This window comes from Bufo bufo, chromosome 8, assembly GCF_905171765.1.
Source record: "Bufo bufo chromosome 8, aBufBuf1.1, whole genome shotgun sequence".
NCBI lineage: Eukaryota > Metazoa > Chordata > Amphibia > Anura > Bufonidae > Bufo > Bufo bufo.
Genome location: NC_053396.1, coordinates 5,471,665 through 5,495,506, shown reverse-complemented (window position 1 = coordinate 5,495,506; position 23,842 = coordinate 5,471,665). Strand labels below are relative to the sequence as shown.

The window sequence follows — 23,842 nt, the reverse complement described above, 5'->3', positions numbered from 1 at the left end:
GTGTCTAATGGAGTCAGAGGTAGTCTGAAGCCACTGCTCCTGTCTCAGCACTCATGCTTTACACTACCTCTCTGCTCACTCAGGGCACAGCTATGATCAGCGACTCCAGCTCAGCCGCAGTGTCTAATGGAGTCAGAGGTAGTCTGAAGCCACTGCTCCTGTCTCAGCACTCATGCTTTACACTACCTCTCTGCTCACTCAGGGCACAGCTATGATCAGCGACTCCAGCTCAGCCGCAGTGTCTAATGGAGTCAGAGGTAGTCTGAAGCCACTGCTCCTGTCTCAGCACTCATGCTTTACACTACCTCTCTGCTCACTCAGGGCACAGCTATGATCAGCGACTCCAGCTCAGCCGCAGTGTCTAATGGAGTCAGAGGTAGTCTGAAGCCACTGCTCCTGTCTCAGCACTCATGCTTTACACTACCTCTCTGCTCACTCAGGGCACAGCCATGATCAGCGACTCCAGCTCAGCCGCAGTGTCTAATGGAGTCAGAGGTAGTCCGAAGCCACTGCTCCTGTCTCAGCACTCATGCTTTACACTACCTCTCTGCTCACTCAGGGCACAGCTATGATCAGCGACTCCAGCTCAGCCGCAGTGTCTAATGGAGTCAGAGGTAGTCCGAAGCCACTGCTCCTGTCTCAGCACTCATGCTTTATACTACCTCTCTGCTCACTCAGGGCACCATGATGATCAGCGACTCCAGCTCAGCCGCAGTGTCTAATGGAGTCAGAGGTAGTCCGAAGCCACTGCTCCTGTCTCAGCACTCATGCTTTACACTACCTCTCTGCTCACTCAGGGCACAGCTATGATCAGCAACTCCAGCTCAGCCGCAGTGTCTAATGGAGTCAGAGGTAGTCTGAAGCCACTGCTCCTGTCTCAGCACTCATGCTTTACACTACCTCTCTGCTCACTTAGGGCACAGCTATGATCAGCGACTCCAGCTCAGCCGCAGTGTCTAATGGAGTCAGAGGTAGTCCGAAGCCACTGCTCCTGTCTCAGCACTCATGCTTTACACTACCTCTCTGCTCACTCAGGGCACCATGATGATCAGCGACTCCAGCTCAGCCGCAGTGTCTAATGGAGTCAGAGGTAGTCCGAAGCCACTGCTCCTGTCTCAGCACTCATGCTTTACACTACCTCTCTGCTCACTCAGGGCACAGCTATGATCAGCGACTCCAGCTCAGCCGCAGTGTCTAATGGAGTCAGAGGTAGTCCGAAGCCACTGCTCCTGTCTCAGCACTCATGCTTTACACTACCTCTCTGCTCACTCAGGGCACCATGATGATCAGCGACTCCAGCTCAGCCGCAGTATCTAATGGAGTCAGAGGTAGTCCGAAGCCACTGCTCCTGTCTCAGCACTCATGCTTTACACTACCTCTCTGCTCACTCAGGGCACAGCTATGATCAGCGACTCCAGCTCAGCCGCAGTGTCTAATGGAGTCAGAGGTAGTCTGAAGCCACTGCTCCTGTCTCAGCACTCATGCTTTACACTACCTCTCTGCTCACTCAGGGCACCATGATGATCAGCGACTCCAGCTCAGCCGCAGTGTCTAATGGAGTCAGAGGTAGTCCGAAGCCACTGCTCCTGTCTCAGCACTCATGCTTTACACTACCTCTCTGCTCACTCAGGGCACAGCTATGATCAGCGACTCCAGCTCAGCCGCAGTGTCTAATGGAGTCAGAGGTAGTCTGAAGCCACTGCTCCTGTCTCAGCACTCATGCTTTACACTACCTCTCTGCTCACTCAGGGCACAGCTATGATCAGCGACTCCAGCTCAGCCGCAGTGTCTAATGGAGTCAGAGGTAGTCTGAAGCCACTGCTCCTGTCTCAGCACTCATGCTTTACACTACCTCTCTGCTCACTCAGGGCACAGCTATGATCAGCGACTCCAGCTCAGCCGCAGTGTCTAATGGAGTCAGAGGTAGTCTGAAGCCACTGCTCCTGTCTCAGCACTCATGCTTTACACTACCTCTCTGCTCACTCAGGGCACAGCTATGATCAGCGACTCCAGCTCAGCCGCAGTGTCTAATGGAGTCAGAGGTAGTCCGAAGCCACTGCTCCTGTCTCAGCACTCATGCTTTACACTACCTCTCTGCTCACTCAGGGCACAGCTATGATCAGCGACTCCAGCTCAGCCGCAGTGTCTAATGGAGTCAGAGGTAGTCCGAAGCCACTGCTCCTGTCTCAGCACTCATGCTTTATACTACCTCTCTGCTCACTCAGGGCACCATGATGATCAGCGACTCCAGCTCAGCCGCAGTGTCTAATGGAGTCAGAGGTAGTCCGAAGCCACTGCTCCTGTCTCAGCACTCATGCTTTACACTACCTCTCTGCTCACTCAGGGCACAGCTATGATCAGCAACTCCAGCTCAGCCGCAGTGTCTAATGGAGTCAGAGGTAGTCTGAAGCCACTGCTCCTGTCTCAGCACTCATGCTTTACACTACCTCTCTGCTCACTTAGGGCACAGCTATGATCAGCGACTCCAGCTCAGCCGCAGTGTCTAATGGAGTCAGAGGTAGTCCGAAGCCACTGCTCCTGTCTCAGCACTCATGCTTTACACTACCTCTCTGCTCACTCAGGGCACCATGATGATCAGCGACTCCAGCTCAGCCGCAGTGTCTAATGGAGTCAGAGGTAGTCCGAAGCCACTGCTCCTGTCTCAGCACTCATGCTTTACACTACCTCTCTGCTCACTCAGGGCACAGCTATGATCAGCGACTCCAGCTCAGCCGCAGTGTCTAATGGAGTCAGAGGTAGTCCGAAGCCACTGCTCCTGTCTCAGCACTCATGCTTTACACTACCTCTCTGCTCACTCAGGGCACCATGATGATCAGCGACTCCAGCTCAGCCGCAGTGTCTAATGGAGTCAGAGGTAGTCCGAAGCCACTGCTCCTGTCTCAGCACTCATGCTTTACACTACCTCTCTGCTCACTCAGGGCACAGCTATGATCAGCGACTCCAGCTCAGCCGCAGTGTCTAATGGAGTCAGAGGTAGTCTGAAGCCACTGCTCCTGTCTCAGCACTCATGCTTTACACTACCTCTCTGCTCACTCAGGGCACCATGATGATCAGCGACTCCAGCTCAGCCGCAGTGTCTAATGGAGTCAGAGGTAGTCTGAAGCCACTGCTCCTGTCTCAGCACTCATGCTTTACACTACCTCTCTGCTCACTCAGGGCACAGCTATGATCAGCGACTCCAGCTCAGCCGCAGTGTCTAATGGAGTCAGAGGTAGTCCGAAGCCACTGCTCCTGTCTCAGCACTCATGCTTTACACTACCTCTCTGCTCACTCAGGGCACCATGATGATCAGCGACTCCAGCTCAGCCGCAGTGTCTAATGGAGTCAGAGGTAGTCTGAAGCTACTGCTCCTGTCTCAGCACTAAATGCTTTACACTACCTCTCTGCTCACTCAGGGCACCATGATGATCAGCGACTCCAGCTCAGCCGCAGTGTCTAATGGAGTCAGAGGTAGTCCGAAGCCACTGCTCCTGTCTCAGCACTCATGCTTTACACTACCTCTCTGCTCACTCAGGGCACAGCTATGATCAGCGACTCCAGCTCAGCCGCAGTGTCTAATGGAGTCAGAGGTAGTCCGAAGCCACTGCTCCTGTCTCAGCACTCATGCTTTACACTACCTCTCTGCTCACTCAGGGCACAGCTATGATCAGCGACTCCAGCTCAGCCGCAGTGTCTAATGGAGTCAGAGGTAGTCCGAAGCCACTGCTCCTGTCTCAGCACTCATGCTTTACACTACCTCTCTGCTCACTCAGGGCACAGCTATGATCAGCGACTCCAGCTCAGCCGCAGTGTCTAATGGAGTCAGAGGTAGTCCGAAGCCACTGCTCCTGTCTCAGCACTCATGCTTTACACTACCTCTCTGCTCACTCAGGGCACAGCTATGATCAGCGACTCCAGCTCAGCCGCAGTGTCTAATGGAGTCAGAGGTAGTCCGAAGCCACTGCTCCTGTCTCAGCACTCATGCTTTACACTACCTCTCTGCTCACTCAGGGCACAGCTATGATCAGCGACTCCAGCTCAGCCGCAGTGTCTAATGGAGTCAGAGGTAGTCCGAAGCCACTGCTCCTGTCTCAGCACTCATGCTTTACACTACCTCTCTGCTCACTCAGGGCACCATGATGATCAGCGACTCCAGCTCAGCCGCAGTGTCTAATGGAGTCAGAGGTAGTCTGAAGCCACTGCTCCTGTCTCAGCACTCATGCTTTCGGCCCCTTGCAGACGAGCGTGAGCGGAGTAGGCCCGGATGCGTTACGGATGCGTTCAGTGAAAAATGCGCAATTTCGCAAGAAAGTTCATTCAGTTTTGTCTGCGATCGCGTTCAGTTGTTCAGTTTTTTTTTTGCACGGGTGCAATGTGATTTAGGCCTCATGCACACGACCGTTGTTTTGGTCCGCATCCGAGCCGCAGTTTTTGCGGCTCGGATGCGGACCCATTCACTTCAAAGGGGCCGCAAAAGATGCTCCTCATCCGTTGCTCCGTTCTGTGGTCCGCAAAAAAAATATAACCTGTCCTATTCTTGTCTGTTTTGCGGACAACAATAAGCAGTTATATCAATGGCTGTCCATGCTGTTCCGCAAAGTGCGTAACGCACATGGACGCCACCTGTGTTTTGCGGACCGCAAAACACACAACGGTCGTGTGCATGAGGCCTTTAATGCGTGATAAAAAACTGACATCTCCTAGCAACCATCAGTGAAAAACGCACCGCATCCGCACTTGCTTGCGATTTTCAAGCAGCCCCATTCACTTCTATGGGGCCTGCGTTGCGTGAAAATTGCAGAATATAGAGCTTGCTGCGTTTTTCACACAACGCTCTTGTACACAGACCCATTGAAATGAATGGGTCCGGATTCAGTGCGGGCGCAATGCGTTTGCATCACGCATTGCACCCGCACGGAATACTCGCTCGTCTGCAAGGGGCCTTACACTACCTCTCTGCTCACTCAGGGCACCATGATGATCAGTGCCTCCAGCACAGCACTCCTGTCTCAGCAGTCAAGATGTCATTCCTTCATGCTTTACACTACATTTCTGCTCCAGCTCAGCTGCAGTATCTAATGGAGTCAGAGGTCATTACTCAGAATGTTGTTTCTTTATGCTTTACTCTGCATCTCTGCTCACTTAGGGCACAGTCTGTCCAGTGACTACAGATCTAAATCGACCTTTCCTGTCTCAATACTAAAGCTTTTCTCCTCCATACTTTACACTACTTCACTGCTCCCTGATCAACGACTCCAGATCCTCTACATTGTCTATTGGAGTCAAAGCGTGAATCCACCTCTCCTGTCTCAGCACTCAGGATGTCGCTCCTCCATGCTTTACACCACATATCTGCTCCAGTGAGCGTGCTTTCTCACTGGAGACACAGGCAGCTGTCCTTCCATGCTTTACACTGCAGCTCTGCTTCTTCAGATTGGTTGCAAGCTGAGTAGACAGAGAGTGGATTTCCATCACAGCAAGGATTGTGATATACCAGACCAGTGGAATGTCCCTATGACAACACTTCCTGGCCTTGGACTCTTTTACAATGGAGACACCTACCTACCACTACCAGCCAATCAGAATCATGCATGCATTTTTACTGCACATGATCTGATTAGCTGCCATGAGGCCCCCTGTAAAATCAGAGGGACAGTAGGTGTTGTCATGGGGGCATGAACAGACAGTAAAAAAAAAAAAATTCCTGTAAAAATCCCTTTATTAGATATAAGGATCAGGAAGGTATTTAATTGGGAAATATATATTAAAACGCTAAACAAAGCGGCAAAGGCCAAAGCGGGAGATGGCGCAATTAAATTCCATAAAACTAATAGAAATACCGCGTTTGTCGCCGCGGACCGGCGCCGCGTTCACGGAGGGGGTTTAAATATTTTACAAGAGAAAAGCAATTTAGGTCGTAACAGAAGAGAATTAAAAATTAAAATTTCCCTTTTGTAGATATTAAATGTGTTTATTAAAAAGCGGCCGAGATTACAATGTAACAAAACGCCAGCGAGACAGGTAGCGGAGGCGTGGCCTGGGGCAGCGGAGGACACAGAGCCCCTCATTATGGGGGAAGGTATTACAATCAGGACTGGAGCTCCTGCTATGTGACCTCACCCCCATCAGGTCCTGGGCCCCTCGCCAGGGGCCACGCAGCAGCCCCATTGTCTGTGGTTCAACTTCTGAGCCCCAATGCGAAGTCTGTACCAGGGGCCCCCCCTACCGATAATATAATAATGGGGTCTTCTCATAGGGTGAAGGAGGCTTTCAGGTACCAGGCGCGGCTCTGCTACATCTGCACACCCTGCCTGCAGCTAAACACCAGGCAGAGGGGCTCGTTAGCGCCCCCTACCCGCAGCATCGGGTCAAACTTTCGCCCCACGCCACTACGCCTGCTGCATTTCAGGAAAGATGGAGTCTGACTACTGCTACTAGACTGGTTTTAGCCATCTGGATAATGGGGGTTTTACATCCATGAGAAACCAGTCTTTCCAGTATACCAATAGGAATAATACACTGTCAGTACTAAAACTGTGCTGGAGAGCGGGTGTTTGCCGGATTATTAAACCGACCTCAAAAAACATCCATGAAAACAGCGAAAAATCCAAACGCTAATTTAAAAAAATAAGTGGCTGCAAAAATGATCTGGGTTTCTGAACTATCGGACGACAGATTAAAAGAGTTTCTGGATTATCAGATGCCGGATTAAAGGAATCTTATAAAAAAAGTCGCCATCCCGTGTTCTAAGCCTCTAGGACTTTGTTCGGAAAGTGGCGCCTGCCCCTTTAAGAGAGATCTGGGACTTTATTATTAAGCAGCGGCCGACCATGGTCACGTCCTAGGGGTCAGAGCCGAAATCTGCAGGAAAATCAAGAGCAAATATTAGGTTTTGGCGTCGGGGAGAGGGGGGGAACGGCGCGCACATCGATCGCAGTCACAGCATTCATATATCTGTGTTAAGGTCTCCTTCGTCCCCCTCCAAAAGATGAAGACCCCCTGATTGAGACAAATGACCGGAGCGGCCAAAAATCCATCTCTCATCCCACAGATCCGAACGTTATTGAGATCGCTCCGAGTGGCGCACCTCACCCCCCCCCACCCTGACCATTAACGCCTGGGGAAGATTATTACATGGCGGCTCCTGTCCACATCTCATCTACACAACCTCACGTCTCATGCGGCTCCCAATTAATGCCGGAGACTTCTCATCTACAAGTGTGACTGGTGCAGGAGGGGAGCGGGGGCCAAAAGTGGGAAAAAAACTCATCACATCTCCGCTAATAGAATAATTAACCCCTAAGAGGACACGAGGGGAAACGGCTTCATTTAAAGGGGCTTTGTGTATTAATACGGGGACGTTATAGCACAGGATGTGGAGGGTTAATTGATGCAAATCCAATCTATATAATATATCAAATATTATTATAGTAGTTATATAAGAGACCTTATAGCAGTTATATTCCTGTACATAGGGGCAGTATTATAGTAGTTATATTCTTGTACATAGGAGGCAGTATTATAGTAGTTATATTCTTGTACACAGGAGCAGTATTATAGTAGTTATATTCTTGTACATAGGAGCAGTATTATAGTAGTTATATTCCTGTACATAGGAGCAGTATTATAGTAGTTATATTCTTGTATATAGGAGCAGTATTATAGTAGTTATATTCTTGTACATTGGAGCAGTATTATAGTAGTTATATTCTTGTACATAGTAGGCAGTATTATAGTAGTTATATTCTTGTACATAGGAGCAGTATTATAGTAGTTATATTCTTGTACATAGGAGCAGTATTATAGTAGTAATATTCTTGTACATAGGAGCAGTATTATAGTAGTTATATTCTTGTACATAGGAGGCAGTATTATAGTAGTTATATTCTTGTACATAGGAGCAGTATTATAGTAGTTATATTCTTGTACATTGGAGCAGTATTATAGTAGTTATATTCTTGTACATAGGAGCAGTATTATAGTAGTTATATTCTTGTACATAGGAGCAGTATTATAGTAGTAATATTCTTGTACATAGGAGCAGTATTATAGTAGTTATATTCTTGTACATAGGAGGCAGTATTATAGTAGTTATATTCTTGTACATTGGAGCAGTATTATAGTAGTTATATTCTTGTACATAGGAGCAGTATTATAGTAGTTATATTCTTGTACATAGGAGGCAGTATTATAGTAGTTATATTCTTGTACATAGGAGCAGTATTATAGTAGTTATATTCTTGTACATAGGAGGCAGTATTATAGCAGTTATATTCTTGTACATAGGAGCAGTATTATAGTAGTTATATTCCTGTACATAGGAGCAGTATTATAGTAGTTATATTCCTGTACATAGGAGCAGTATTATAGTAGTTATATTCTTGTACATAGGAGCAGTATTATAGTAGTTATATTCTTGTACATAGGAGCAGTATTATAGTAGTTATATTCTTGTACATAGGAGCAGTATTATAGTAGTTATATTCTTGTACATAGGAGCAGTATTATAGTAGTTATATTCTTGTACATAGGAGGCAGTATTATAGTAGTTATATTCTTGTACATAGGAGCAGTATTATAGTAGTTATATTCTTGTACATAGGAGCAGTATTATAGTAGTTATACTCCTGAACATAGGAGCAGTATTATAGTAGTTATATTCTTGTACATAGGAGCAGTATTATAGTAGTTATATTCTTGTACATAGGAGCAGTATTATAGTAGTTATATTCTTGTACATAGGAGGCAGTATTATAGTAGTTATATTCTTGTACATAGGAGGCAGTATTATAGTAGTTATATTCTTGTACATAGGAGCAGTATTATAGTAGTTATATTCTTGTACATAGGAGCAGTATTATAGCAGTTATATTCTTGTACATAGGAGCGGTATTATAGTAGGTATATTCTTGTACATAGGAGGCAGTATCATAGTAGTTATATTCTTGTACATAGGAGCAGTATTATAGTAGTTATATTCTTGTACATAGGAGCAGTATTATAGTAGTTATATTCTTGTACATAGGAGCAGTATTATAGCAGTTATATTCTTGTACATAGGAGCAGTATTATAGTAGTTATATTCCTGTACATAGGAGCAGTATTATAGTAGTTATATTCTTGTACATAGGAGGCAGTATTATAGTAGTTATATTCTTGTACATAGGAGCAGTATTATAGCAGTTATATTCTTGTACATAGGAGCAGTATTATAGTAGTTATATTCTTGTACATAGGAGGCAGTATTATAGTAGTTATATTCTTGTACATAGGAGCAGTATTATAGTAGTTATATTCTTGTACATAGGAGCAGTATTATAGTAGTTATATTCTTGTACATAGGAGCAGTATTATAGTAGTTATATTCTTGTACATAGGAGGCAGTATTATAGTAGTTATATTCCTGTACATAGGAGCAGTATTATAGTAGTTATATTCTTGTACATAGGAGGCAGTATTATAGTAGTTATATTCTTGTACATAGGAGCAGTATTATAGCAGTTATATTCTTGTACATAGGAGCAGTATTATAGCAGTTATATTTTTGTACATAGGAGCAGTATTATAGTAGTTATATTCTTGTACATAGGAGGCAGTATTATAGTAGTTATATTCTTGTACATAGGAGCAGTATTATAGTAGTTATATTCTTGTACATAGGAGGCAGTATTATAGTAGTTATATTCCTGTACATAGGAGCAGTATTATAGTAGTTATATTCTTGTACATAGGAGCAGTATTATAGTAGTTATATTCTTGTACATAGGAGGCAGTATTATAGTAGTTATATTCTTGTACATAGGAGGCAGTATTATAGTAGTTATATTCTTGTACATAGGAGCAGTATTATAGTAGTTATATCCTTGTACATAGGAGGCAGTATTATAGTAGTTATATCCTTGTACATAGGAGGCAGTATTATAGTAGTTATATTCTTGTACATAGGAGGCAGTATTATAGTAGTTATATTCTTGTACATAGGAGGCAGTATTATAGTAGTTATATTGTTGTACATAGGAGCAGTATTATAGTAGTTATATTCTTGTACATAGGAGCAGTATTATAGTAGTTATATTCTTGTACACAGGAGCAGTATTATAGTAGATATATTCTTGTACATAGGAGCAGTATTATAGTAGTTATATTCCTGTACATAGGAGCAGTATTATAGTAGTTATATTCCTGTACATAGGAGGCAGTATTATAGTAGTTATATTCTTGTACATAGGAGACAGTATTATAGTAGTTATAGTCTTGTACATAGGAGGCAGTATTATAGTAGTTATATTCTTGTACATAGGAGCAGTATTATAGTAGTTATATTCTTGTACACAGGAGCAGTATTATAGTAGTTATATTCTTGTACACAGGAGCAGTATTATAGTAGATATATTCTTGTACATAGGAGCAGTATTATAGTAGTTATATTCCTGTACATAGGAGCAGTATTATAGTAGTTATATTCCTGTACATAGGAGGCAGTATTATAGTAGATATATTCTTGTACATAGAAGCAGTATTATAGTAGTTATATTCTTGTACATAGGAGCAGTATTATAGTAGTTATATTCTTGTACATAGGAGCAGTATTATAGCAGTTATATTCTTGTACATAGGAGCAGTATTATAGCAGTTATATTCTTGTACATAGGAGGCAGTATTATAGTAGTTATATTCTTGTATATAGGAGCAGTATTATAGTAGTTATATTCTTGTACATAGGAGCAGTATTATAGCAGTTATATTCTTGTACATAGGAGGCAGTATTATAGTAGTTATATTCTTGTACATAGGAGCAGTATTATAGTAGTTATATCCTTGTACATAGGAGGCAGTATTATAGTAGTTATATTCTTGTACATAGGAGGCAGTATTATAGTAGTTATATCCTTGTACATAGGAGGCAGTATTATAGTAGTTATATCCTTGTACATAAGGAGCAGTATTATAGTAGTTATATCCTTGTACATAGAAGCAGTATTATAGTAGTTATATTCTTGTACATAGGAGGCAGTATTATAGTAGTTATATTCTTGTACATAGGGGGCAGTATTATAGTAGTTATATTCCTGTACATAGGAGCAGTATTATAGTAGTTATATTCTTGTACATAGGAGGCAGTATTATAGTAGTTATATTCTTGTACATAGGAGCAGTATTATAGTAGTAATATTCTTGTACATAGGAGGCAGTATTATAGTAGTTATATTCCTGTACATAGGAGCAGTATTATAGTAGTTATATTCCTGTACATAGGAGCAGTATTATAGTAGTTATATTCTTGTACATAGGAGCAGTATTATAGTAGTTATATTCTTGTACATAGGAGGCAGTATTATAGTAGTTATATTCTTGTACATAGGAGGCAGTATTATAGTAGTTATATTCCTGTACATAGGAGCAGTATTATAGTAGTTATATTACTGTACATAGGAGCAGTATTATTGTAGTTATATTCCTGTACATAGGAGCAGTATTATAGTAGTTATATTACTGTACATAGGAGGCAGTATTATAGTAGTTATATTACTGTACATAGGAGCAGTATTATAGTAGTTATATTGTTGTTAGGATGTGAACTGTGATGATAGCAGGTTTATGTAGCATGTCCGGGTATAATGTTGAGAACATAAGTGGAGTCATCAATTACATGGCTGGTAAACCCAAAGTCTGAAGCTTACAAAAGCTCTGAAACATATGGCTAGGACTACATTGGGGCTCTTTGTGATGCTACAGATCAATTTTAACTATTGAGCTACAGTTACAGTCCATTAGGCTGTATTCAATCTTGTGGACTGCAGCTGTTAATAGTTAAAATCAATCAGCAGAGCTACAGAAATTCATAGTGTAGCTCAGGCCTACAGGAGGAGCGGCTGATGGGATGTCAGTGTATTCTGGGGTATGTGATGTGAAGCAGTGATCAGAGGGTCGGGAGGTTTCTGTCACTCGGCCTATTGAAGGACACTACAGCCAGTCTCACCTCGCGCTGATAACAGGGGACAGTAGATCCCATTCTCTTGTACAGCGGACACAGGGAGAAGGCGGAATGCACGTTTAGAGTTGCTTTAAATAGACAGATTGTATCACAGGATCATCTATTCTGATTTGATTTGCTGGGAGAAGTATGGTGTAAATGGTGTATGGTGGAAATATCCAGGATGGAACGTTCCAGATAACCATCAGGGGAACTACGTCTCTCAGCTGGAGATTTTTTTTTTCCCATAAGGAAAGGTATAGATGTAGCAGAGCTGGACAGAACTTTGAGACTAGCTGAGCTATTAAGTTAGTCATAAGCCACAGACCTAATTCATTAGCTGTCAAGTTTGTTAGATGTAGCAGAGCTGAACCTGCTATTGGCCTAATGACTTCTAATAGTAATATTACTATTTGTCACTTGAATTTTTACCTACAACTGGAGGTAAACACAGAGTATAATCCCTATTCAGCTCTGCTATATCGGAGAAAAATTCTGCCTAAAAACATAACTGGGTCTCGTCTTCCCTCCTGCTCCCCGCTGGGCTCGGTGTAGTGGCTCAGTGAGCAGATGCACCAGTTGCCGGGCTCCTTAATGAGGGGATTTCATGTAATGAGCCTGTAGGTATATGTAACCTAACAGAGCGGGCGATTTATTATTTATCTGCAGCCAAGGTGCTGAAATCATCCACTAATGGTCCCTGCACATCTGTGTCTCATACGCTAAACACGCACAAATGTATGACAACTCTATACAGGCATAGCAGAGCTGAGTTTGTCATTTAAAGGGGTTCCACACTTTGGGGGCTGAAGTAACTTCCCCCTTCGGTGTCTGCAGAGATTTTTTCCGCACTATAACACATCACCACCAGACACAAGTACAGACATGCTGGTGTGAGATACATCCAGGAGAGAACGAGCGGCCGCCACCATCGAGAAGGTCAGCAGAGACCAAAGTGTGCGAACCCCCCGACCATTGCTCATGGCACCTGAGATAACGGAGGACAGAGAATGCAATGGCTATAAAAATCCAGATCAAGTGATAGTATGACAAACTCTGCTCTGCTACATCTGTGTTATTCCGTAGAGACTCCAAAGACAGACTGATAGGGACCTTAGATTGTGAGCCCCTGCGGGGACAGTGCGATGCCAATGTCTGTAAAGCGCGGCGGAATATAACAGCGCCATATAGTGCATAAAATAATAAATAAATGAAACACAAAGATATACGTTACATTGTAGAGAACAGTGCGGACATGTGAGGCTGTGATTACTTATCTGTCGCTATCGATCTAGAATCTATCTCCTATTTATCTATATCTATATCCATCTATCTATCTATTATCTATCCATCTATTATCTATCTATCTATCTCCTATTTATCTCATTATCTATCTATCTTATATCTGTCTGTCTATATATTATCTATCTCATTATCTATCTATATATTATCTATTATCTATCTATCTCATATCTATCTATCTATCTATTATCTATCTATCTATCTATCTATCATCTATCTATTAATCTATCTATCTATCTATTATCTATCTATCTCATATCTATCTATTATCTATCTATCTATCTATTATATATCTATCTATCTATCTATCATCTATCTATTAATCTATCTATCTATCTATCTATCTATCTATCTATCTATCTATCTATCTATCTATCATCTATCTATTAATCTATCTATCTATCTATTATCTATCTATCTCATATCTATCTATTATCTATCTATCTATCTATTATATATCTATCTATCTATCTATCATCTATCTATCTATCTATCTATCTATCTATCTATCTATCTATCTATCTATTATCTATCTATCTATCTATCTATCTATCTATTATCTATCTATCTTATATCATATCTATCATCTATCTATTATCTATCTATCTATCTATCTATCTATCTATCTATCTATCTATCTATCTACCTCCTATATCTATCTATCTATTATCTATCTATCTATTATCTATCTATCTATCTTATATCATATCTATCTCCACAAAAAGTGACCTTTAGGGACATTATAATTACACTGGTTTCTGCCGCCGGGAGAATTAGGGGCAGGATTTGCGTCTTCCGCACTTACGCCCGTACATAGTTCACACCCTCTTATCCCGGTCGCCCCTTGTACCGGCCGCACCACTACCGCCACGTGTGCACATGACCTTACGAGTCGTCCCCAAGGTCACTGGTGCATGGAGTCAATGTAGCGGCATGGAACTTTCTGCCCCGGATCAGGCGGGACACTACAGCAGACATGATTATATTCGCGCTCGGAGCGGAGGATCGATGGCTCTTCCCTCCTTTTAGAAGAACTTACTCACCACTGGGGACTGATAAGCAAAGTATTGTGAACATGAAATTAGATTGGAGCTGGAGACATAAACCTGACTTTCTCTTTTCTCTCAGATATTTTTTTTTTCTTTCTATTGACTCAACGTTTTTTTGTTGTTGCTGGATGCATTAACCCCTTCCTGCCATTTCCGTGCTCACATAGGTCGCCTGCGCTGCTGGGTCACATGACGGCGATGACTAATGCACCATGCTCAGCCTGTTGGGGGCCCTGACATTGGGGGTGCTTGCCCCGGCTACACACACCTCATAGTACCAATCACCATGTAGGGGGGGATCTATAGTCTGCAGCTACATCCCGCTCTTGAGTTGGGCCCCTCAGATAAGAGGACAGCAGTATTATAAATGGCAGGTGATGGGCAGGGGCCCCTATAGACTTTGGGCTCAGTAGGGTCACTGATGTCAATAACCCTGTAGCCATTGTAGGATGAGATCCCAGCACCAGGGCATGGCTGGTGTGCACATTCATCCAGAGGGGTAGCGGTATGTTAGCTCCACGAGGGGGCGCCAGTGAGCACCTTCTGGTGAAAGGGGGTTAGACACAGAGGTAAAAACCTTTGCCCCATGTGAAGGAAAGCTACGGCTCGGGCACATATTCCCCATATCTGCGCCCCGATGCGTTAATGACGCCAGCAGACATTGTACAGCAGTAATGACAAGATGTTCTGCAGCAGCTTGTACCTGGGAGCGCTGAGGCTCCATAAATAAATGATAACAGTGGGGAACAAACCCGACCCCCATAGAAGAGGAAGAGGAGGACTACAAGAGTCAGCCACAATCCCAATATACAAGAAAGTCCATCAATGTCACCAGGAGAAAGCGAAAAACTGAGGAAAATTCTCAGAAAAGACATTTATTCCTGTCCTGGAGGATGAGGAGGGCGAGGAAGAACCCAGAGGAGCCAACGCCATGTGGGCGAAAGATCGAAGAGCTTCATTGTGTATATCTACTGTATCTATCATCTATATCTATCTGATATCTCATCTATCATCTAGCTCATATCTATCTATCTATCTATCTATCTATTATCTATCTATCTATCTATCTATCTATTATCTATCTATCTATCTATCTATCTATCTATTATCTATCACCTATCCATCTATCTATCTCCTATATCTATCTATCTATCTATCATCTAGCTCATATCTATCCATCTATCTATCTCCTATCTATCTATCTATCTATCTATCTATCTATCTCCTATCTATCTATCTATCTATCTATCTATCTATCCATCTATCCATCTATCTATCTCTCTCTATCTATCCATCTATCTATTATCTATCACCTATCCATCTATCTATTATCTATCTATCTATCTATCCATCTATCTCTCTCTCTATCTATCTATTATCTATGTATCTATCTATTATCTATCTATCTCCTATATTTATCCATCTATCTATCTATCTATCTATTATCTATCACCTATCCATCTATCTATCTATCTATCTATCTCCTATATCTATCTATCTCATCTATCATCTAGCTCATATCTATCCATCTATCTATCTATTATCTATCCATCTATCTATCTCCTATCTATCTATCTATCCATCTATCCATCTCTCTCTATCTATCCATCTATCTATCTATTATCTATCACCTATCCATCTATCTATCTATCTATCTATCTATCTATCTATCCATCCATCCATCTATCTCTCTCTCTCTCTCTCTCTCTCTATCTATCTATTATCTATGTATCTATCTATTATCTATCTATCCATCTATCTATCTATTATCTATCCATCTATCTCTCTCTATCTATACATCTATCTATCTATTATCTATCACCTATCCATCTATCTCTCTCTCTATCTATCCATCTATCCATCTATCTATCTTTCTATCCCCTGCAATCCCTCCACCTGCCCCTTCCATGGTTGCTCTCTCTCTCATTGTGCAGGGATGGAGGTAACAGTTTAGTAAACTCCCGGAGAGCAGCAGAAATGTCTGTTCTACAGAGTGATGAATGCAGATCTGGAGATGTCATAAAATGGTTTAATATGCAGATGAAGTATCGGGGCTGCTGTTATTTGTCAGTCCGGGAGAATCTGCTTGCTCTGCAAATGTTTCCATGAACTGATCCACTAAGTGTAAGAGGGAGAGACAGGGGCCTCCGCCACCAACTAACCTGACAGGGCAGCTCCTCCATTGTGCTGACTGCAGGGCGTCCCACATCCTGCTAAGGGGTGGCCACATATACACACTGTATACACACATATATATACACACACATATACACACTGTATACACACACATATACACACTGTATACACACACATATACACACTGTATACACACTGTATACACACATATATATACACACCTATATACACTGTATACACACACACTGTATACACTATACACACACATATATACACACTGTATACACACACATATACACACTGTATACACACACATATACACACTGTATACACACACATATACACACTGTATACACACATATATATACACACCTATATACACTGTATACACACACACTGTATACACTATACACACACATATATACACACTGTATACACACACACATATATACACACACACACACATATACACACTGTATACACACACCTATATACACTGTATACACACTGTATATACACACCTATATAAACTGTATACAACCTACATACACTGTACACACACAAATACACACTGTATATACACACACACATATATATACACACACTGTATACACTATACACACACATATATACACACTGTATACACACACACATATATACACTGTATACACACACCTATATACACACACATATACACTGTATACACACACCTATATACACACTGTATACACACACCTATATACACACACATATACACTGTATACACACACCTATATACACACTGTATACACACACCTATATACACACATATATACACTGTATACACACACCTATATGCACTGTATACACACACCTATATACACTGTATACACACACCTATATACACACTGTATATACACACACATATATACACACACCTATATACACACTGTATACACACACACACATATATATATATACACTATATACACACACCTATATACACACACATATATACACTGTATACACACACACCTATATACACACTCATATATACACACACCTATATACACTGTATACACACATATATATATACATATAGAGACAAGAGCCCAAGTAACTGATCCAGCCGCTGAGTTCCCTGTGTAGAGGTCTGGAATAGGATAAAGTAACTTTTGAAGTAATAAAAGTACCGAAGAAGATACTATGTATATAACTGACTGTGTCTATAGATCTGTTTCTATTAGAACTATAGATATTTCTGTAAAGTTAACTGCATGAGAAATACAAAGATATGAGATAGATACAGGAGGTAGATATGAGATAGATACAGGAGGTAGATATGAGATAGATACAGGAGGTAGATATGAGATAGATATAGATAGATACAGGAGGTAGATATGAGATAGATACAGGAGGTAGATATGAGATAGATATAGATAGATACAGGAGGTAGATATGAGATAGATACAGGAGGTAGATAGATAGCTATAGATATATATGGATAGATTGCTCTCCCACTATATACACTGAAGTCTTTGTTTCTTGCAGCTTTTTGCAGAAAGTTAATGTAATAAAGCCGCGCTCTGTGAACGGGGACAAGCCTCTCATACCGCACCAGTATGTGTCTGCCCCCGCACACTCCTTACCGCAGGCAGAGCTGAGCCCCGTGCACACTCTGCGTCCTCTTCCAGCGTTACATTCCCGATCCAGGGTCCAGCAGATTATCCCCGGGCTCCAGGGCACAAATCAACAGGAACTTTTTCCGTCCCGGGTGGTGTCCGCTCAGGGCAGATGGCGGAGGCTTTAGGAAATCTCCTGCGCGTCCTCCCTCTCCACTTAATACTGAGGCTAATCCTTGAGCCATCACTTTCAATCGCAGCTTTTTTATCTCAGGGCATGATCAGGCTGCGTAACTTCCTCCAGAGCTGCCGAGCACCATCCCACCACAGAGCAATGTGCTTCTATAAGGAGCCTCAGCCTGCATTTGCAGAGGTGCAGCACCGGGCACTGAGGTTTAGCACCACCCTGTATGGAGGAGCTGCCACCATCAGCACCAGCCTGTCTGATCAGCACACCCTGTATGGAGGAGCTGCCACCATCAGCACCAGCCTGTCTGATCAGCACCACCCTGTATGGAGGAGCTGCCACCATCAGCACCAGCCTGTCTGATCAGCACCACCCTGTATGGAGGAGCTGCCACCATCAGCACCAGCCTGTCTGATCAGCACCACCCTGTATGGAGAGCTTGCCACCATCAGCACCAGCCCTGTCTGATCAGCACCACCCTGTATGGAGAGCTGCCACCATCAGCACCTGCCCACATCAACACTCCCTTGCAAGCTGAGACTCCAGCACCACCCTGTATGGACAGCAACCTGCACACTGGGGGTAAAGCACCCCCTGTATGGACAGCAACCTGCACACTGGGGGTAAAGCACCCCCTGTATGGACAGCAACCTGCACACTGGGGGTAAAGCAACCCCTGTATGGACAGCAACCTGCACACTAGGGGTAAAGCACCCCCTGTATGGACAGCACCTGCACACTGGGGGTAAAGCACCCCCTGTATGGACAGCAACCTGCAACACTAGGGGTAAAGCACCACCTGTATGGACAGCAACCTGCACACTAGGGGTAAAGCACCCCCAGTATGGACAGCAACCTGCACACTGGGGGTAAAGCACCCCCTGTACGGACAGCAACCTGCACACTAGGGGTAAAGCACCCCCTGTATGGACAGCAACCTGCACACTGGGGGTAAAGCACCCCCTGTATGGACAGCAACCTGCACACTAGGGGTAAAGCAATCCCTGTATGGACAGCAACCTGCACACTAGGGGTAAATCACCCCCTGTATGGACAGCAACCTGCACACTGGGGTAAAGCACCCCCTGTATGGACAGCAACCTGCACACTAGGGGTAAAGCACCCCCTGTATGGACAGCAACCTGCACACTGGGGGTAAAGCACCACCTGTATGGACAGCAACCTGCACACTGGGGGTAAAGCAACCCCTGTATGGACAGCAACCTGCACACTGGGGGTAAAGCACCACCTGTATGGACAGCAACCTGCACACTGGGGGTAAAGCACCCCCTGTATGGACAGCAACCTGCACACTGGGGGTAAAGCACCCCCTGTATGGACAGCAACCTGCACACTAGGGGTAAAACCCCCCCCTGTATGGACAGCAACCTGCACACTGGGGTAAAGCACCCCCTGTATGGACAGCAACCTGCACACTAGGGGTAAAGCACCCCCTGTATGGACAGCAACCTGCACACTGGGGGTAAAGCACCACCTGTATGGACAGCAACCTGCACACTGGGGTAAAAGCACCCCCTGTATGGACAGCAACCTGCACAATGGGGGTAAAGCACCCCAGTATGGACAGCAACCAGCACACTAGGGGTAAAGCACCGCCTGTATGGACAGCAACCTGCACACTGGGGGTAAAGCACCACCTGTATGGACAGCAACCTGCACACTGGGGTAAAGCACCCCCTGTATGGACAGCAACCTGCACACTGGGGTAAAGCACCCCCTGTAATGGACAGCAACCTGCATCACTATGGTAAAGCAATCCTGTATGGACAGCAACCTGCACACTAGGGGTAAAGCACCCCCTGTATGGACAGCAACCTGCACACATAGGGGTAAAGCACCCCCTGTATGGACAGCAACCTGCACACTGGGGGTAAAGCACCCCCTGTATGGACAGCAACCTGCACACAGGGGGTAAAGCACCCCTGTATGGACAGCAACCAGCACACTAGGGGTTAAAGCAATCCCTGTATGGACAGCAACCTGCACACTATGGGTAAAGCACCCCCTGTATGGACAGCAACCTGCACACTAGGGGTAAAGCACCCCCTGAATGGACCAGCAACCTGCACACTAGGGTAAAGCACCCCCTGGTTGGACAGCACCTGCACACTGGGGGTAACGCAACCACCTGTATGGACAGCAACCTGCACACTGGGGGTAAAGCAACCCCTGTAAGGACAGCAACCTGCACACTGGGGGTAAAGCACCACCTGTATGGACAGCAACCTGCACACTGGGGGTAAAGCACCCCTGTATGGACAGCACCCTGCACACTGGGGGTAAAGCACCCCCAGTATGGACAGCAACCTGCACACTAGGGGTAAAGCAATCCCTGTATGGACAGCAACACTGCACACTGGAGGTAAAGCACCCCCTGTATGGACAGCAAACCTGCACACTAGGGTAAAGCACCCCTGTATGGACAGCAACCTGCACCCTGGAGTATAAGCACCCCCTGTATGACAGCAACCTGCACACTGAGGATAAAGCACCCCTGTATGGACAGCACCTGCATCAATGGGTGTAAAGCACCCCTGTATGGACAGCAACCTACACAATGGGTGTAAAGCAACCCCTGTATGGACAGCAACCTGCACACTGAGGGTAAAGCACCCCCTGTATGGACAGCAACCTGCACACTAGGGGTAAAGCACCCCCTGTATGGACAGCAACCTGCATACTGGGGGTAAAGCACCCCCTGTATGGACAGCAACCTGCACACTGGGGGTAAAGCACCCCCTGTATGGACAGCAACCTGCACACTAGGGGTAAAGCAATCCCTGTATGGACAGCAACCTGCACACTAGGGGTAAAGCACCCCCTGTATGGACAGCAACCTGCACACTGGAGGTAAAGCACCCCCTGTATGGACAGCAACCTGCACACTGGGGGTAAAGCACCCCCTGTATGGACAGCAACCTGCACACTGGGTGTAAAGCACCCCCTGTATGGACAGCAACCTGCACACTGAGGGTAAAGCACCCCCTGTATGGACAGCAACCTGCACACTAGGGGTAAAGCACCCCCTGTATGGACAGCAACCTGCATACTGGAGGTAAAGCACCCCCTGTATGGACAGCAACCTGCACACTGAGGGTAAAGCACCCCCTGTATGGACTGCAACCTGCACACTGGGGGTAAAGCACCCCCTGTATGGACAGCAACCTGCACATTGGGTGTAAAGCACCCCCTGTATGGACAGCAACCTACACAATGGGTGTAAAGCACCCCCTGTATGTACAGCAACCTGCACACTGGGGGTAAAGCACCCCCTGTATGGACAGCAACCTGCACACTGGGGGTAAAGCACCCCCTGTATGGACAGCAACCTGCACACTAGGGGTAAAGCACCCCCTGTATGGGCAGCAACCTGCACACTGGGGGTAAAGCACCCCCTGTATGGACAGCAACCTGCACACTGGAGGTAAAGCACCCCCTGTATGGACAGCAACCTGCACACTAGGGGTAAAGCACCCCCTGTATGGACAGCAACCTACACAATGGGGTTAAAGCACCACCTGTATGGACAGCAACCTGCACACTGGGGGTAAAGCACCCCCTGTATGGACAGCAACCTGCACACTGGGGGTAAAGCACCCCCTGTATGGACAGCAACCTGCACACTAGGGGTAAAGCACCACCTGTACGGACAGCAACCTGCACACTGGGGGTAAAGCACCCCCTGTATGGACTGCAACCTGCACACTGGGGGTAAAGCACCCCCTGTATGGACAGCAACCTACACAATGGAGGTAAAGCACCCCCTGTATGGGCAGCAACCTGCACACTGGGGGTAAAGCACTCCCTGTATGGAAAGCAACCTGCACACTGGGGGTAAAGCACCCCCTGTATGGACAGAAACCTGCACACTGGGGGTAAAGAACTCCCTGTATGGAAAGCAACCTGCACACTGGGGGTAAAGCACCCCTGTATGGACAGCAACCTGCACACTGGGGGTAAAGCACCCCCTGTATGGACAGCAACCTGCACACTGGAGGTAAAGCACCCCCTTTATGGACAGAAACCTGCACACTGGGGGTAAAGCACTCCCTGTATGGACAGCAAACTGCACACTGGGGGTAAAGCACCCCTGTATGGACAGCAACCTGCACACTGGGGGTAAAACAACCGCTTGTATGGACAGCAACCTACACAATGGGGTTAAAGCACCCCCAGTATGGACAGCAACCTGCATCACTAGGGGTAAAAGCACCCCCTGTATGGACAGCAACCTGCACACTAGGGTAAATCACCCCGTATAAGGACAGCAACCTACACAATGGGGTTAAAGCACCCCCTGTATAGACAGCAACCTGCACACTAGGGTAAAGCACTCCCTGTATGGACAGAAACCTACACACTAGGGGTAAAGCACCCCCTGTATGGACAGCAACCTGCACACTAGGGGTAAAGCACCCCCTGTATGGACAGCAACTGCACACTAGGGGTAAAGCATCGCAGTATGGACAGCAACCAACACAATGGGGGTAAAGCACCCCAGTATGGACAGCAACCTGCCACTAGGGTAAAGCACCGCCTGTATGGACAGCAACCTGCACACTAGGGGTAAAGCAACCCCTGTATGGACAGCAACCTGCTCACTGGGGGTATAGCACCCCCTGTATGGACAGCAACCTGCACACTAGGGGTAAAGCACCCCCTGTATGGACAGCAACCTGCACACTAGGGGTAAATCACCCCGTATATGGACAGCAACCTACACAATGGGGGTAAAGCACCCCCTGTATAGACAGCAACCTGCACACTAGGGGTAAAGCACTCCCTGTATGGACAGAAACCTACACACTAGGGGTAAAGCACCCCCTGTATGGACAGCAACCTGCACACTAGGGGTAAAGCACCCCCTGTATGGACAGCAACCTGCACACTAGGGGTAAAGCACCGCCTGTATGGACAGCAACCTACACAATGGGGGTAAAGCACCCCCAGTATGGACAGCAACCTGCACACTAGGGGTAAAGCACCGCCTGTATGGACAGCAACCTGCACACTAGGGGTAAAGCAACCCCTGTATGGACAGCAACCTGCACACTGGGGGTAAAGCACCCCCTGTATGGACAGCAACCTGCACACTAGGGGTAAAGCACCCCCTGTATGGACAGCAACCTGCACACTGGGGGTAAAGCACCCCCTGTATGGACAGCAACCTGCACACTAGGGGTAAAGCACCGCCTGTACGGACAGCAACCTGCACACTAGGGGTAAAGCAACCCCTGTATGGACAGCAACCTGCACACTGGGGGTAAAGCACCCCCTGTATGGACAGCAACCTGCACACTAGGGGTAAAGCACCACCTGTACGGACAGCAACCTGCACACTAGGGGTAAAGCACCGCCTGTATGGACAGCAACCTACACAATGGGGGTAAAGCACCCCCAGTATGGACAGCAACCTGCACACTAGGGGTAAAGCACCGCCTGTATGGACAGCAACCTGCACACTAGGGGTAAAGCAACCCCTGTATGGACAGCAACCTGCACACTGGGGGTAAAGCACCCCCTGTATGGACAGCAACCTGCACACTAGGGGTAAAGCACCCCCTGTATGGAC

General features: G+C 45.4%; 1 protein-coding gene across 4 annotated transcripts in view; it reads right to left on the bottom strand.

The window, feature by feature from the left end:
* Positions 1 to 23,842, bottom strand: part of NTNG2 (netrin G2) — a 130,838-nt gene that overhangs the window by 47,839 nt on the left and 59,157 nt on the right. For 2 of the 4 annotated variants that reach the window (XM_040405931.1, XM_040405932.1), the window contains exon 1: positions 18,090 to 18,249. The exons of the other annotated variants lie outside the window; for them this stretch is intronic. The gene's annotated coding sequence lies outside the window, so the exon portion shown is untranslated. Of the gene's footprint in view, positions 1 to 18,089; positions 18,250 to 23,842 lie in introns of those variants that run through there. 4 annotated transcript variants of the gene reach the window in all.